The sequence below is a fragment of the Notothenia rossii genome (genome assembly GCF_949606895.1).
Source record: "Notothenia rossii genome assembly, chromosome: 2".
NCBI classification, from domain to species: domain Eukaryota; kingdom Metazoa; phylum Chordata; class Actinopteri; order Perciformes; family Nototheniidae; genus Notothenia; species Notothenia rossii.
The window spans coordinates 56649185-56661658 of record NC_136904.1 but is presented as its reverse complement, the minus strand read 5'-3'; the positions used below and the strand labels follow the sequence as shown (position 1 = coordinate 56661658).

Sequence of the window (12474 nt, the reverse complement as noted above, 5' to 3'; positions counted from 1 at the left end):
ACGTAACGTGGGAGAAAATACGTTTCTAGCTAAACGTAATTGAGAATGCAGTTTAGTTCTGTGGGAATGTCTTTTTTAGGAGACAGGGTTGATCTGGTGCACTTTGAGAGCAACATTAAGAGATCTATGGATACATCTCTCAACACCCATATGAAACAGAACTGTAAACAGATTTTCTTTTTCTTCATGGATATTTTACAAATCACTCTCCTTTTAAACTGTATTCTTGTTTTACTGTCATATAGAATTTCATAACTGATCATATAAACGTGTGCCTCGGAAATACTTATTTACATAAATCGTGACCAAACCGTTTGAGACCCACTGAGATGTCTAGACTTTTAGTTTTATTTATTTTTTTCGAGCGTGTAAAACTAAAGAAAATACAAATGAAACAAAAGGTGATACAGACATGATACAGTACTATACAAATGAATGCAATAACAAGACGAAACATTTAATTAATAATTGAATAATCTGTAGTATCATTGTCTGATATCAATAAACAACAAAGCTTTAGACGGCTTTGTCTAAAGTTAAACTAAAGTTAACTATCTAAACACTGAGGGAGTCCTTTACTTCACCTGAGCTGAGGTTAACTGAGATCCCAAACGAGTCTCACATCTAAACATGTAATAACTACGTTGGTCCACAACTTGGGACGTAGTATTTCTACAAAAACGCCTCTGAAATTGTAGGATCCCTACGTTTTTTTTCACCATTCATTTCCAATGACTGGCGTCTATGTCACGTGATCTTCAAATTTCTCCCTGCAGAAAAAAAAAACATGGCCGACTGTAGTTCCAGTAATCCAAAATTCGGCTCACAGATAGCAAATAAGCTTGACTCGGACAAAATACGTCTCAGGATAGTTTGTTTTTTTACTTCCACAAAGAGGTATCAAATAAAAACACATATTCTCTCAGGTCAAAAAACTATGTTGCTCGGTGCTTCTTTCTCCTTCTCAGACCCCAATCACCAGCAGCTGCCGTCGGCTATAACGTCTCGTAATCACGAACAGCTGCAGTCGTCTATGCCGTTAATTTCCCACGGCTGGTTCCAATAAATGATATAATAGTACTAACAACAAAGGATAATAATATTAAAAAATATCAGACTATACATTTTAACATATGGCTCCTACTGTACACCGACCTTCGTTTTATTGTCGGTGGAAATGCCTATTTTAAAGTTAGTTTGGCCATTAAAATGCGTTTTGATTTCATTTGATGCGAGAAATATGAGTTGTTATTTCAGATTATGTGTGTAGTGGATGTAAATTATCTTTAGTTTGCTAGTTATTATGAATATTACTTCAGGAAATTGTGTTCATACAACGTTTTCATTGTTACCAAGGTGGTTGCTAGGGACGCTGCTATCGATATTATTTCTGTTATGTTGTGTAACTGTTTAATTGTGTTATCTTTATTGCTACCCCCTTCCCCGTCAATGTATAGTGTTGGTCCACAGCGCAAACGTATTAGTTTAACAAAATCCACATCTAAAATTGTGGCATAGATACGTTATTTCCCCCTGTGCAATTCCAGTCTCACATCTCACATCACATCGTCATTAACAAATACCGGAAACAGACCGAAAACATTTAAAAAAAAAAAAAAAATACTTTATTCAGAGTGTGCTTGCTTTTCTCTTTGAAAGTCATCACATAACAGCATTGTAATACATGGTTCGGCTGCATTAAATATTACATATCTGCCGTAGTTCTCTATTTATAGAGCCCTGATGAGAAGACTTCTAGACAAACATGAGGAACTGCCGCCAAAACTGAAAACGTGACGTGGATCATAAATATATCAGCAATTAAACAACATCTTACATTTCTTTTCACACAATACATCTCTTTGCAGTATCAACACTAATTCGGCTGACTTTTATATTTGATCCAATTGGTAGATAGGCTATATTTACACCAAAACGGTGCACAGCTGATATAAAGCATGTTATTGAATTTCATTATTTTTATTATTAGATATTAATAAGATCCCTATAAAGTACATTCATTACTCGTTATTCTCTACTAATAGTTAATTAAAGACTGTATATAATGACTATTTTGCACATCCCTTTCAAGATTTCAAGATTTCCTAAGGTTTATTGACATATCATATACACAAACGGTGTAGTTACAGATGTAGCGATTCATTTCAGACAGTTTGAAACGCGAGGGCCGTGATTGGTATGTGATCTGCCCTCGCTCAAGGGAAAACCTCCAGCTTGACTTGAGACCGCCCCCGTGATAGATAAATGTAATTATGATGAAGCCAGCTGCAATGGATCATTGATCCACCAGGGTGTGCAGTGGGGTTCCACACTGGAGCTCATGTGAAATAAAGTGAGATACAGTATGCTGGATGTACAGCGGTACTTTGTTAAGATCCATAGGTCACGGATATCATACTACTGTGCTAAATAAGAGACATGTAATCATTTACAAAACATCACCATGTTGTTATTTAACAAAATAATTTTGTTATTCGAAAAAAACGAACGGGAGGAAATGCAGCCCGGCTCTCGATTTGTAATCCTAATTTAATCATCATCTTCACCACGATCATTTATGTTTATGTTCGCCGAATTGACATGAAATCACTGACACATATGAATATACTGTATTCAACTTCATTAAAACGTTATTAACGTGCCTAATCTCAGTAATTCACCAAAAATATGTATATTTTAATGGAGCTTCGTCGGTCGATCAGGATCCCAAAGTGTAGCGGAGGGATCCTCATCTGGATGAAGGGTGTTATTTTCCCCATAAGGAACAAGTCGCTGCAAATTATCCCGCTTATTACATGGCCACATTCTCAACCAAGTAACGACATGACTCCCAATATTAATTGAAATGCTTTTATGGATTTAGAAAATGTTTTTATTGATTTAAAAAATAGTTGTATGTATTGATTTAAATTGACATGCATCCGCTAAGAAAAATAGTCTGTTATTACAGTTTTTTAAACAGTCTGAATGAAACGGCAGCTCTCAGCTGTGTATTTACACAACTAATGGCCCATCAACCACAGCTCTCGGCCCCCCTCCCCCCCTGATCTTTCTTCTCCAGCAGCTAAATTAACAGAAGGTTACTCTGAGTGACCGTAGACTGTATGTGACAAGCTTACAGTTAGTGACGTAACAACACCATAAAAGCTGGTGGGTTGAAAGCAATACGGGAGGTAAAAATAACTACAATAATTGTGATTTATTTATTGTGGCTTTTATGTTTTTAGGTATAAAATGTTATGTAATTCAGGCTTATAGTTCACCCTTCTCTAAAGGCCTTCAACAATGACAATATTCATTGTAATTTAATAAATCCTTCCAACACACATTGTAAAAAATAGCCTACTGTAAGTTAAGAAATCATTTGAATATATACATCTTCTGATGTAACAACAATAACATTATAAATAGTAACATAGCTGAACTTGGTATTGCACATTTAGCTTTGAATGTTACTGACCTCAGATGTTTTTATTACATGAATTAAGGTGACTGAGGCTTTTTAACATACAGGGATGCAAACTCATCAGGTATGAAAAAGGTGACAAGGATCCGAGCCCCGGGCTCCCCCACCCCACGGAATGACAGAGGATTTTAGCAGTCAGAACAACTAAAGCAGCAGTGTTAATAATAACAGAAACGCCAAAGAGTCACATCTAATAGAAATATATAAAAAGCATTTATTTTAAATTGTGTAGCAGTCAGTTTATAATTTTGGCAGCATTTTTGAGCATTTTGAAAATGTATTTTCGTGCCTCTGTGCAAGGCTTAGTCTTTCTATCTTTATAGCCACATGGTGTAAAGTAACTAAGTTCATAAACTCAACAAGTACTATACTTGGGCACAATTTTGAGATACTTGTACTTTATTTAAGTATTTCAATGTTTTGCTACTTTGTTGTTCTACTCCACTACAGAGGTACATGGTGTACTTTGACTCCACTACATGTATTTAATACCTTTAGTTACTTCACAGATCTGGATTAATTAAGTGAAATATAATCAAGTGTTAAATCAGACTTTAGTTCCACTTGGAGTAAATCCACAAGCTACCCTGCAGTATACAAAGTCATTCAAACTAGCTGCACCTTTAGCAGCTTTGAGAACACTTTCATGATCAATCATTATAAAACATATCATATCTATTATTCTGAAATGGACCAATCTGCACAATGACTACTTTTACTGTTGCTACTTTCACTATATTTTGATGATAATACTTTTCTACTTTTACTTGAGGAACATTTTGAATGCAGGACTTTTACTGTAACAGAGTATTCCTACACTCTGGGACTATTACTTTTACTCAAGTACAAGATCTGAGTACTTCTACTTTTACTCAAGTACAAGACCTGAGTACTTCTACTTTTACTCTTGTACAAGATCTGTGTGCTTCTACTTTTACTCAAGTACAAGATCTGTGTGCTTCTACTTTTACTCAAGTACAAGATCTGAGTACTTCTACTTTTATTCAAGTACAAGGCCTGAGTACTTCTACTTTTACTCAAGTACAAGATCTGAGTACTTCTACTTTTACTCAAGTACAATATATATATACTTATACCACCTCTGTTTATAGCCTATGAAAAAAACTATTAGAAATAGAAGGCTAAAGCTAACGTTAGCAGATAGTGACAATGTATGCTAGCTAGCTAGCTCAACGATTCCTTAAATAATATTGCCACAGAAAAACTTTTCAGTTCACATCACGCTCTGCCGCTCCGACAGGGAGCTCTGCTCTGAACACCTGAACGGCCCGTTCTAACAGCTGTTCACCAGCGGTCCAGTCTGTGCCACAGTGACTCCAGACGCACAGTTAATATTAACGAACGCACCCGTAGGTAATGTAGCTGCTGAAGCTAGACCATCATCTCGGAGCAGCAGAGCCTTATTATACATCCATGAGCAGAGCCGACAGTCAGGAAGACTCGAGCACACAGCTCGTACTTCATTATAATATATAAAAAAAGAACACCATGCGTGTCATGATGGCACATAACAGCTCACGGCCGCAGATTACTCCGGGTCCCAGCCCCCCCCATACCCCAAAAATATTTGTATTGCAGATCTACATGAATCACACAAACGACTTATTTTGGATTCAAAACGGCGAATTTCGCCGAAAGGTGACAAGTTTGCATCACTGAACATAGACGGAGCACAACTGAAACATAACATCTGAGATGTAACAACATAATACACTTTTCGGGGATGCTTGGGATGTGAGGAGTGTTGGACACGGCTTAGAACGGGCGTGTCGCCTGGCAGGACCTATGTTGCAAATGTATTATCTTTTCAATTTACACACGGCATCTATTGCAACAGAGGGATCCCTCCTCTGTTGCTCTCCCTGAGGTTTCTCCCATTTTTCCCTTTAAATTGTGGGTTTTCTCTGGAAGTTTTTCCTTGTACGATGTGAGGGTCTAAGGACAGAGGGTGTCGTATTGTCATACTGATATTCTGTACAAACTGTGAAGTCCACTGAGACAAATGTAACATTTGTGATATTGGGCTATATAAATAAACATTGATTGATTGATTGATTGACAGGAGAGTGTGTGCACCAGTCTGCCTTGATCTATGAATTCATGTCCGTGACACTCACTGCTGCCCACAGCTGTTTTATAGAAGGAAATTCCTTCACTTCATGAAAGTGTTTTAACCACACACACCTCTACACACACATGACGGGTGTTATTTTCCCCATAAGGAACAAGTCGCTGCAAATTATCCCGCTTATTAAACGGCCACATTCTCAACAAGGTAACGACATGACTCCCAATATTAATTGAAATGCTTTTATGGATTTAGAAAATGTTTTTATTGATTTAAAAAATTGTTGTATGTATTGATTTAAAAAATAGTTGTATGTATTGATTTAAATTGACATGCATCCGCTAAGAGAAATAGTCCGTTGTTACAGTTTTTTAAACAGTCTGAATGAAACGGCAGCTCTCAGCTGTGTATTTACACAACTAATGGCCCATCAACCACAGCTCTCTCCCCCCTCCCCCCTTGATCTTTCTTCTCCAGCAGCTAAATTAACGGTAGGTTACTCTGAGTGACAAGCTTACAGTTAGACACAACACTATAATTGCAAGTGACCCTTAGTTAGTTGACTTTTATGTTCAACTGCTAAATTCGTTACTGATAAAAAAGGGCTTCTACTGTACCTAATTACCTTAACACTAGAACCGCCAGAGGTTTTTGTATAGGCCTACCTAAACCCGTCAAATCCCGCTATTAGAATGCAATTTTTAACAACATAGGGTGCTACATAACACACTTTCAGGAAAAGTCACGGACTGGGAGACTTTAATATTTTATTGAAAAAAAGTGACATTGCACACACACATCACACATCACACAAATTGACCCGATTGGCGGTTCTAGTGTTAAATAAACTCACTAATTAATGAAACCAGTTCAATATGCATTATTCTTATTCTTATCATTCTTGATGAGCGCAGAAATAGTCTTAAAATCAGATCTGTTTTTTAAATGAAATCTGACGGCAGGCAGTTAGCTCTGATCACCTATGATAAATGCGCCGCACCTAATCGCTGGCCATTCAGCCACAGACACTGTTCGAAATGGGGGGGAGCTAGGGGGAGCTTGGCTTGGGGGAGCCCAAATCAATCGTGCATATTTGTGTCACACAGATTAGAAATGTTGAGTTTCTGTAAATAACAGTTCTTGAAATAAATAAGTTATTGTTCATTACAGTTTCTGAATATTTGTTTTATATTTGTGAATATGTCTGGGTGTTGCCATCTGTACGTGGCGGCGCTGCATTCTTACTTACGTTGCTATGGTTATGGTGGTGATGCCGGCGCGGTATTTGAAATGTTCATATTGATATTTTTTTAACTCTGGCTGTGTAATAAAAAAATATGGCAAAACGAAAACAGCCAAGCGTCACAGCTTTTGGATTCACAAGCAAAGAAGCGAAGGAGTCTAAAAATGACAACGTGAACGGAAAACAACTTTTAGTTGGCCGGCTGTAAGCGGCGTTAGGGTCGAGCTTGACAGCTCCACACCGAGGGAGAGGCCTGCCGATGCGGAGCCTGAAGAGGCTTCAACAACGGCCACCTCGCCGGCATAGTGACACCGTCTGTATTAGTAGAAGAGTGTTTTTATAGCAATTGATCGCATCCGCGCTGCTGCGCCAGTCAACAGAGCGCGCGTGTGACATATTTAGTAGCAGGATGTGCTCTGAAAAATAGGGCTCCCCGAAAGCAAATGGGTAATTCGAAAACTGACAGAGCTCCCTCTATACAAATCAAACTGTAGAAGGTGTGAAAGCACCTATTGTTTTAAATAATGGTCGGAATGTGACCTGTGAGCCTTCTGAATTACCGTGGGACAGCACATTCTAAACTAAAATGTTCAATCAATAAAGTAACATCTTATCTTATCTTAATAATATCTTCATATTAATAATAATAATAAATCATACAGTATGTGTCCGAAAGGGAGCAGGAGGAAGCAAACACAAAAATATACTGCATATTAAAGCAAACGATTGTAAAGGTTAAAGTATGAGCATAACAAATAAAGAAGTGTAATGTAAACATTTACATTATGATTATTTAATATATAAAGACTATATATTATTGAATTACAAGATTATATATACTTTAGTTGATTATAAATATTGATGTGTTCAAATGCTCTTCAAAACACAACTGAAAGTCCATGAAACTTGTCTTTCTTTATTTGTGAATGAAGCGCCATCTCCTGGTTAAAACCTGAAATTGAAAATCTGGCAACGCCCTCTTGGAAAATAGTGGGAGGGCTTAACATTCCTCTATACTGGTCTTTGGCAGGTAGTAGGCAGGAAGCTGTAAGCTGGAGTCCGAAATTCAGTGCTACATCTGTATGCAATGAATGAAAAACTTGGGTCGCAGGTTCCTCAACAGTGCATTACAAGACATCTATCAATATGTGTGTATACCTCCAGCAATGTTAACTATGTTGAAGCACTTATTTTAACTGATATTATACATATTTATTATACTCTTATAAGATGTATCTAGATACTATAAGAAATGTGCAGAATATGACAGTTTAATGGTGGAGGTATACACACATATTGATAGGTGTCTTGTAATGCACTGTTGAGGAACCTGCGACCCAGGTTTTTAATCTCCGACTTTGTCAGGTATTGAACATTCAATAAATAAAGAACACAGAATTATTAAATATAAAACACAGAATTTGTGTTATTATACTAAATGATTTACAAATAAACACAGTTTAACATTGGCAACTTCTTATTATGGGAAATACGAAAACGTCTTTTTAAAACTACAATTCCCAGCAGAGATGTGCCATAGAGAACATGTTGCGAAACACAATAGCCAGCATGTGTAGTTCTGGGGACGGGGACGGGGTGGACCCGTTCAAATCCAGTTTTGGACAGTCTGCCGTGGTTCCATCCCATTTCAAGTGCTGTTCGACGCTCGGCGTAAGCCTCGGAGCACACTCAAACATCCAAATCATAGAGCTTGAGGACTATCACAGGGTTTGTCAAGCAAAGCGGAGAGAATACTTACTTCCGGGTGTAATATTCTCTAAAGCAAATGAGCTGCTCCGACCCTCGGTCCTGACGGACTCCGACTTGTGTTTATTAATCAAACAAATAAATAAACACAAGGATAATTAAGTGTTATTGTTGAGTAAATGGAGAATTGCCCAGGGTAAAATAACGTATCTATGCCACAATTTTAGATGCAGATTTAGTTAAACTAATACGTTTGCGCTGTGGACCAACACTATAAATTGACGGGGAAGGGGGTAGCAATAAAGATAACACCATTAAACAGTTGCACAACATAACAGAAATAATATCGATAGCAGCGTCCCGAGCAACCACCTTGGTAACAATGAAAACGTTGAATGGACACAATTTCCTGAAGTAATCTTCGTAATAACTAGCAAACTAAAGATCATGTACATCCACTGCACACATAATCTGAAATAACAACTCATATTTCTCGCATCAAACGACATCAAAACACATTTTAATGGCCAAACTAACCTTAAAATAGGCATTTTCCACCGAGAATAAAACGAAGGTCGGCCATGTTTTTGTTTTCTGCAGGGAGAAATTTGAAGATCACGTGACATAGACGCCAGCCATTGGAATGAATGGTGAAAAAAAACGTAGGGATCCTACAATTTCAGAGGCGTTTTTGTAGAATTACTACGTCCCAAGTTTTGGACCAACGTAGTTATTACACGTTTTTTTGTGAGACTGGGTTGGAGACTCTCAGTCTGACAGGAGAGAGTTCTCCCTCCACATTAGGCGCATTCACACTGCAGTACTTTTCCCACAAAGGTTCATGAGAACTTAGTTCATGAGAACTCTTTAGTTCTCATGAACTACATTCACACATACGTTCACACATAAGTCCCTGAGGGAGGATTAGGCAAATGAAGCTGCTGATGTCACTTCTTCTTCTTCTTCTGCTTTTGGTTTACTGGCAGGCCGCAAACAACTTCACGGCATATACTGCCACCCGAAGTCCCCGGCCGGAAGTCCCAGGAGATTGGGACTGGCTTCAGTAGAAGCTGCTGGAAGCCTTCCGAGTAAATCTCCAGAACGCTGACACCTCCTCATCACTCCACCCCACCGCTCATGTTTTCTTTTGTGTTGCCATAAGTTAGTCTCTCTGCGTCGGTGCACTGGGTTAATGCTAATAATGCTAATGCGAGGATAATAAAATGGCGGCTTCACAAAGCATTTTTGGAGTTTTACGGGGCGTGGCTTGCAATCCGCCCAGTCAATCAGACATAGGAACCTTTTTCTCCCACGAAAGTACCTGCTCTCTAGCAGGGACGGAAAAGGGGGTAAAAAAGGTTCTGATGAACTCATTTTAGTTCAAGCTCTTTTTGGTGTGAACGCGACATTTCGGAACTATATCGGAACTAAAGTGGGAAAAGTATTGCTGTGTGAACGTGCCTCTTGTTGTTGAAAAAGCTCCTTATATCCGTTAGATTGGCTAGCCACCGGTGCGCGCTAGGGCTGTACCCGAATATCCAAATATTTGTTCGTTGGAGTACTATTCGGGTTTCAATTTCGTTATTCGGATATTCGTTTTTTTGTTTTCAAATTGAATTGATTGAAATCTCCAATATCAACGTAAGAGCTTGTGCCTCTTCGGGGGGTGCTAACACTTAACCATAAACGTTATCGTTTACTTTCTCCGTCTTTATATGTGTAGATATTACTTTTCTCTGTTAATCTCCGTCACGTTGTTTCCAAAGCAACAAAAACTTCCTGTCAACAGCGCTACCTCTCCTTCAAAATAAAAGCATGTCCATAAATAGGAAGCCAAGCCAAATTACACTTAAGACATAATAGAACTGCAACGAAAGTAACAAACACAATGCGATATCCTTTTCAATTTCAAAGAACACAAATTGGGTTACATTAACAAACTAGAGAATGCAATTCCTGAAGAAATTGCAAGTGGGAATGCTTTATGCTGAAAATCTGACGCTAAACTGCTATGTTGAAATGTAATGTGTTAGAAAAAAAGTGAATAATTTAGATTGAAATTATACATGAACACTGGGGGCTTGAATGTGTGATGAGAAAAGAAAAGAAAGTGAAAAGGCTTGGAATAGCAGCAGAATATTTGAACCGCAAACTTCTAACTTGATGGCGAATGATATGTCGCCATGGCAACGGCATTTGATGACACCCCATAATACGCTTAGATGCGTTGATGGCTGCATTGTTACCAAACCTGTGAAGTTTTGGGCTGTTTGGAGTATTTTCACTGAAGTTATGAGAAAACCGTGTTTCAAGGCGAGCATTGTGTTGCCATGGCAACGGCATTTGAAGAAATCTCAAAACTGTCCCGTAGATGTCTTCACAGCTGTACTGTTAGCACACTTTTGAAGTTTGAGCACTTTTTGAACATTTGCATAGGAGTTATAGCGACATCATGTTTTATGGCGAGGGATGCGTTTCCATGGAAACGGCATATGGTGAGATCTCAGATTTGGCGTAGAGCTGTTGAGGCATGGACCGGTGATATACAAGTGAAGATTGGGGGACGATTGGACCGTGTCCATTGGACTTATAGCGACATCATGTTTCATGGCGAGTGGTCCGTCGCCATGGCAACGGCATTTGATGACACCCCATACTACTCTTAGATGCGTTGATGGCTGCATCGTTACCAAACCTGTGAAGTTCTAGGCTGTTTGGAGTATTTTCATTGAAGTTATGAGAAAACCGTGTTTCATGGCGAGCATTGTGTTGCCATGGCAACGGCATTTGAAAAAATCTGAAAACTGTCTCGTAGATGTCTTCACGGCTGGACTGTTAGCACACATTTGAAGTTTGAGCTCTTTTTTAACATTTTCATAGGAGTTATAGCGACATCATGTTTTATGGCGAGTGGTGACGTACAAGGACATGCTCCGTAGACCGTCTCATTTCGCAGTCCGCGGAGGACCCAAGCTGGGTCCTCCGCGGACTTCGAGGCTGGGTCCTCAGGAGGCTGGGTCCTCAGGAGGACCCAGCAATGAGATTGGGACACAGCTCATAATTGACGTAGAGCTGTTGAGGGCAGGACCATTAACCTTTATCTGAAGTCTGCTGCTCTGAGCATGTCAGTTGGAGTGATGACATCATCGTGTTACATTGCACAGGTGTTTATAGTTGAGCTGACGAGGTGCCTAGACTTCAAAGGCTTCATTGTTCTGAATGAGAGATGAACCTCTTACATGTGAACGTTTTGTGGAAGAACAATAACAGATATCTGTGAAATTTCAAAACGTGAAGCATGTCAAGGAAGTTGAGTATCTGAAGTCTAATTTTTGTGTACTTTAAGGGTTAATAATGTGGCCTTTTTGGCAGTTTAACTAAAGGTGTGTGGTTGCTGCTGTGAGGAAATATCTGCCTGAAATTACAATGGGCTTTAATGGAGACATGTTGAACGTTTTTGTCACTTCATGCCCTCAAGAGGCACTTTGTTTAATTATTTTTGCTAAATTATTTGTCATTTTTCAAGCTACGAGATGTTTTCCTACGTTTATCATGAAAAATTATCAAGGCACATTTCAAGATTTCTTACCCTCTAGCTGTGACATCACACACTCTAGTTAATGAAACCTCTAAAACAAGGTCTGAACAATGTTTAATATCTCTAAAAGTAAGAATCAGATTTAAAAGTTGTTTTACACGAATAATGTGAGAAAGATGTGTAACATTTTAAAGTTGGAATGAGGTTTCTGAGTGAAAGTATGAATGAACAGTTAGCAGTTGAAGTCGCATGAAGATTTGTTGAAGTTGAAGAATTTCTCCATTGACTTCAATGGTTAAAAATGTGATGTATTATGGGATGTATCTCTGGAATTATGAAAGTTATGAATGAGAGAAGTAATAGCAATCGATTCCCGACCGAGCTGAACATTTTGATGTTTGAACAGAGTT

General features: G+C 38.6%; 1 protein-coding gene across 5 annotated transcripts in view; it reads left to right on the top strand.

Annotated features, from left to right (window-relative positions):
* ftcdnl1 (formiminotransferase cyclodeaminase N-terminal like 1) overlaps positions 1-12474 on the top strand; it is a 54414-nt gene that overhangs the window by 23713 nt on the left and 18227 nt on the right. The window lies entirely within an intron of this gene.